The sequence below is a fragment of the Trachurus trachurus genome, assembly GCF_905171665.1.
Source record: "Trachurus trachurus genome assembly, chromosome: 17".
NCBI lineage: Eukaryota > Metazoa > Chordata > Actinopteri > Carangiformes > Carangidae > Trachurus > Trachurus trachurus.
Window position 1 is genome coordinate 1,249,524 of NC_139900.1, and position 6,000 is coordinate 1,255,523.

A 6,000-nucleotide genomic window follows, 5' to 3' on the forward strand; every position below is an offset into this window, starting at 1 on the left:
GAGCCCCCAATTGTTACGCCCCAGAACTTCGTTGGCCCAGAGGGGCATAACAATGGTTCGAACAATGACCCCAACACAAAGACACTAAATTAACTAAAAGGAGATTTAATACAAAACATAAAAGTGATACAAACAAATTAGAACAAACTAAAACAAACAAAAGCCAATGATGGGAGGCAGGCAAGCCCAGCAGTCCCCAGCACTGCCCCCGTCTTCCAGTGTCAGCTGCAGGGTTCTTAAGCTCAGCAGCACAGGTGAGCCTCGTTGTCCTGATTGGGACCTGGATGGAGCTGTGAGGGAAAAGGGAGAGGGAGAGAGACACAGACAAGCACAAGGCCGAACCCCTACCGGCCATAACAGTGGTGGTCACTGGAAACTCCAGCTGACCTGTTTCCTGTTTTCCAGCTGCTGCAGATTCACTTTGTTCCTCAACAGATAAATGGAGCTAATTGTTGTGAAGCTGTTGCAGCTCCTTTAATATCTTTATTTTACTGATGACAGATCAACTCTGAATCAATGTTTGAACATGACACTTGTTCTAGTCTTTTCACAGTCTTTGTTTTCACACATTGAAGTCTGAGGAAAAACTCAGTAGAATCAAACTTTAACAGCTGAAGGTTCATCAACGTTCATCATTGGCTGATTGAAGCTTCCACAACAACTCCACCATCTTTGTGTTTGACCAACAGATACTAAACTGTCCATTTACATCCAAGAGAAGAAAGACTGTGAAAAGACTACAACAAGAAAACAAAAACTACTGGGCCCAGTTGTTCAAAAGGTGTAATCTGGATAAAAATGATCCGGATTTTGAAATCCCCTTTTTTGCTATCCAGGATCACGTAATCTGTTTTACTTTTATCCCAGTTGTTCAAAGCAAAGTTGGATTGGATCAGTCTGATCCAAATCCAAATTTTCAAGATTACCAAATCCGGATAATGAGTGCTCTAGATGGGACTGTGTATCAGACTGAAGGCTGATTGGTCTGTAAATAACAGGAAGAACAGCAGCATGGGTCACTCAAGTGTGTTTATTTGAAAACGGAGTGTATGTGTTTTCTGTGCTCTTTGTTGTTTCTTCAATGTCTTTTAAACAGCCAGACTCCATCTGGTTGGGCTGTTAAAATAAATTGAAAAAAGCAAATATACACAAATATATACAAATATACATATATTTCCCCATGTGTTTCAACATTCAAACTTCAAATTTCAAAATTCAAACTTCAAATTTTAAAATTCAAACTTCAAATTTCATTAAATTCAGTTTGGGGAAAAGTAGTTGGGGAAAAGTTTTTCAGTTGTAGAATATTCAAAAGTTAACATTATTTACTAATCACTGTTGTGGTTTAAAATTAGGTGCAAAATATAAATCAATACATGTATATATACTACATTATGAATATTGTTTATTTGACCAGTTTGAATTTAATTTAAATCACATTTTGTTCCTGAAATCCTCCCTGAATCCACCATACTGCTGGGATCAGAATAATCCTGATTTTTTGGATCAAAGTTATCCCGATCCTTCTGAAAAGTTTTGAACAACACAAACTGAGGGTTTTATCAAGATCAAAACCAAGATTGGATTACGTGATCTAATCCGATCTCAGAATCCGTTTTTGGTTTTGAACAACCCCTTTTCAAGATCTGATCCAATCCATTATCCAAAATCCGATCGGATTACCTTTGAACAACTGGGCCCTGGGCCCAGTTGTTCAAAAGGTGTAATCTGGATAAAATTTATCCGGATTTTGAAATCCCTTTTTTTGCTATCCAGGATCACGTAATCCGTCTTACTTTTATCCCAGTTGTTCAACGCAAAGTTGGATTGGATCAGTCTGATCCAAATCCAAATTTTCAAGATTACCAAATCCGGATAATGAGTGCTCTAGATGGGACTGTGCATCACACTGAATGCTGATTGGTCGGTAAACAACAGGTAGAACAGCAGCATGAGGTCACTCAAAGTGTATTTATGTGCATGTGTTTTCTGTGCTCTTTTTTGTTTCTTCACAGCCAGACTTTGTTTATGACTTAAATACTTGTTTGGGACTTGTTTTTAGGACACTATAATGTGTTACTTATTTTATGTGACCTTTTTTTTCTCTTTCTTTCTCTTTTTTAATATATTCATAATAGAGACTAATCAATCAATCAATCAATCAGTCAATCAATCAATCAAAACAGCAAGACTCCATCTGGTTGGGCTGTTAAAATACATTTTAAAAAGCAAGTATACAGTACATTAGGGAAATTGTGACTATTTCCCCATGTGTTTCAAATTCAAACTTCAAATTTTAAAATTCAAACTTCAAATTTCATTAAATTCAGTTTGGGGAAAAGTAGTTGGTGAAAAGTTTTTCAGTTGTAGAATATTCAAAAGTTAACATTATTTACTAATCACTGTTGTGGTTTAAAATTAGGTGCAAAATATAAATCAATACATGTATATATACTACATTATGAATATTGTTTATTTGACCAGTTTGAATTTAATTTAAATCACACTTTCTTCCTGTAATCCCCCCTGAATCCACCATACTGCTGGGATCAGAATAATCCTGTTTTTTTGGATCAAAGTTATCCCGATCCTACTGAAAAGTTTTGAACAACACAAACTGAGGGTTTTATCCAGATCAAAACCAAGATTGGATTACGTGATCTAATCCAATCTCAGAATCCGTTTTTGGTTTTGAACAACCCATTTTCAAGATTTGATCCAATCCATTATCCAAAATCCGATCGGATTACCTTTGAACAACTGGGCCCTGGTGATTTCAGAGTCTTAGTAGTTGATGCTTTATTGTGTGTCGCTGTGTGTCTCTACATCTTGACAGGGATGGTGAACAATGGAAAGAGCTCATCGTGGCCTAATGAGCCACAGTGTATGAAGAAGATGAAGTGAGGGAGTCAGTTTCCATTCATTTGTTTTCATGGAGTCCTGAGTGTGAAGCCTGATCCAGTTGGTTTGTGACTGATGTGGATGAGCTGCTCCTGTGAATCCTCCCACAGTGTTTGATTAGCAGCTGTAACCACAGTGACTCCGATACAACAGGAATGAGCAGAATCCATCTGATATGAAGCTGTGGTTTGAATACCACTTCCCTCCTCTTTGAAGAGATATCTGTGTTCAGGTTTTTGTACAGCCTCTTCTACACTTTGTATCACTGTGTTTCTAGAGCACAGTAGTAGAGAGCTGAGTCTGCCAGGGTTAGGTTGTTGATGGTCAGTTTAGTTGTGGTGTCTGTTGTTTCAGACTGATAACGACCCTTGTTCGGATTATATTCAGTTGTACTCCCCTTTCCTCTTTTCCAGAGGATAAACTGAGGAGCCCGAAGGTCAGAATCATGTCTGTACCAGTAAAGGTCAACAGTTGAGTAGGATGTTTCATATTGACATGAAAGTGAGACAGGTTGTCCTTCTGTTCCTCTGACTTCACGTCTTTCAGGAGAGATTGAGTCTCCAGCTATCAGTCCTGTAAAAAGTAGAGAAGATGACGCCGTTAGACTAACATTGTCCATGAGGCTGAGAGGAGAAGACAGTGGAAAAAGTCAGTGTCCAGTGTCACTGATTTGTTGTCCAACTCACCTATGAAGTGAGATAAAAGCAAAAAGAGGTAAAGCAACATGTCTTTGGAGGAGTTGAAGCCAAACAGACAGCAGATGAACAATGTTGTTCCACTGCAGTAGAATGAACAAACTAAACAGCCTCTCTGCTGCACAGCCCTTCTCCTCAACATCAAGCTGATTGTGCTTTTAGTTCCTCCAACATTTCTGCTCTGGACTCACTCATCATCTCATTGGCTGAGGGGGACTGAAGTGGGCGGGGCCAGGTAACAGTCTTTGATGCTTCTGTGATGTTGTTGTCATCAGTCCACAGACACAGTCTCCGATAAGTCATTGTTTCAACAGTGTGTGACTCCCTCCAGTGGATGTTGTGGAGTATTGTGTTGTCTTTGCTCCAAAGGTTTTTGTACAGAGTCTTGGTGTTTCCTGTCACTGTGGGCCTCAGAGCACAGTAGTACACAGCAGAGTCAGACACCTGAAGCTTCTGGATCTGCAGAGGAACTGATGTGCTGATGATTTCAATCCGAAATCTTCCTTCTGACTTTTGTTTCACTTTCTCTGTTGAGGAAATCTGCATCAACAACTTTGGAAAGTCATTGTCTTCTTGTTTGTACCAGAATAAATAAGCATTTGAGTAAATACTGGTCTCAAATGAGCAGTTGAATGTAACTGTGTCTCCTTGAGCAGCAGTGACAGCAGCTGTTGGCTGGATCACTCTGTCTTCTCCTTTACACTCTGGGGAAGAACAGAACATGCAGAGGAAGAGATGGATCAATAAAGATGCTTGATTAAAGCACAACAATCAGTAGGTTTAACAAATTTCAGCAGAAATGATGAGCTCTGACTTTGTGTAGAATGAACATTAAAAGCTGTGAGTGTAGAGCTCAGTAACATGTTGAGGTGTTTGAAGAGGAAACATGTTGTGCTTTCTATCTTACCAAAGAAAAGAGCAGCAAGAATAATCCACAGCCAATGTTCCATCTCTACAACAAGGTTGAAATCAACAGGAGAAACTAGCTGATGTTCAACATTCACTCTGACACTTGTTCTCTTCACAGCACCACTTATTACTGACACAGTGGTTGAACACAGTCAGGAAGTAGTGCACCTCCTACTTGATAATGTGGCCCTCTAGTGGAGCTAAAAAGTGGAGTTCACCAGTGGAAAAAAGGCTTCCAGCAGCTTGTCAGTGTGTCAGCTTGTGTTTTTGTACAGAGTCTTGGTGTTTCCTGTCACTGTGGGCTGCAGAGCACAGTAGTACACAGCAGAGTCAGACACCTGAAGCTTCTGGATCTTCAGAGGAACTGATCTTGAGGAGGAATTCAGAGTTGATGAAAACCTCTCTCTGAAGTTGTCTGCTGTGTTTCCTTCATCCAGTCTAAAGCGGCTCAGGATCATGCCTGGGTTCTGGTTTCCATCCTGTTTGTACCAGTAGAGATACGTACTAGCTGTTGAACTGCTGTTATATTGACAGTCAAGTGTCACTGCTTCTCCTTCTGCAGCAGTCACGTCTCCTTCTGGCTGCAGCACGTTGTCTTTCTGTGCTCTGGATTCTGTAAAACACCAACAGACAGTGTCAGTGAGCTGTTAGAGAATCATGTCAGTGTTGGAGTGGTAGCACAGAAACAGTGGTGTTCATACCAAGGCACACAGCAGCCAGCAGCACTGAGATGAACAGAGGCGTCATGTCTGCAGTGTTGAGTCACTGTGAGCTCCAGCCAGGATGAAGCAGCTGTGCTCTGTCTGTTGAGTCTTCATCAACACTAAGGTGGTGGATTAGAAGGAGGAGCCTGATCACAGCCCTGTCTTCTTCCCTCTACTGACAGCGTTACACTCCGATCACTGTGACAAGACAGCAGGTTGCCATGGAGACGTCCTTGATCAGGTCCCAGACAGAGTCAACAATCAACAGGTGTTCGTGAAGAAGGGAGGGAGGAATAGGAGTAGAGAGCGTCCCACTGCAGCGATCTCATGGGGGAGTTGTTCCAGCACCGGCCTTGGCCGAGGCCGGAATGCAGATTAGATTATGATTGTTTGGGTTAGGGCGAGTAGTTGTATTTCAATACTCTGTTTGTCCATACTGTCAAAGTCAAAGTCAAAATCTTTATTTGCCATTTGTGCAAACACACATAGGATTTTTTGTACGGTTGTTCCAGGTCAGGTGGAGAAACAAAAGAGAACGCACAAAGATATACAAGACACAATGAAAACACTTTAAAAAGACTCAAGCCTGGGATTTATAAAAAGGACAAGGACATAACATTTCTAAAAAGGCCAGAGATCTATGTCTATAAGTTAATAAATATAAGAATAAATAAGTGTAAAGTGCCAAGTTCTACTGAGGTGGGTGCGTGTTGTGTTGCCATGTGCCCGGGTTATTTTGTGTTTGCTAAAAGTCTGACTATAGCCGGGTAGAAACTGTTGAAGAAGCGTGA

The 6,000-nt window shown here is 40.7% G+C and overlaps 1 gene segment (V, D, J or C); it reads right to left on the reverse strand.

Moving 5' to 3' along the window:
- Positions 1-242: 242 nt before the first annotated feature.
- LOC311000041 (T cell receptor alpha variable 38-2/delta variable 8-like) lies at positions 243-5,252 on the reverse strand. The segment is given in 3 exons: positions 5,207-5,252; positions 4,844-5,118; positions 243-290 (listed from the first exon to the last, which is right to left on the reverse strand).
- Between the last annotated feature and the right edge of the window lie 748 nt (positions 5,253-6,000).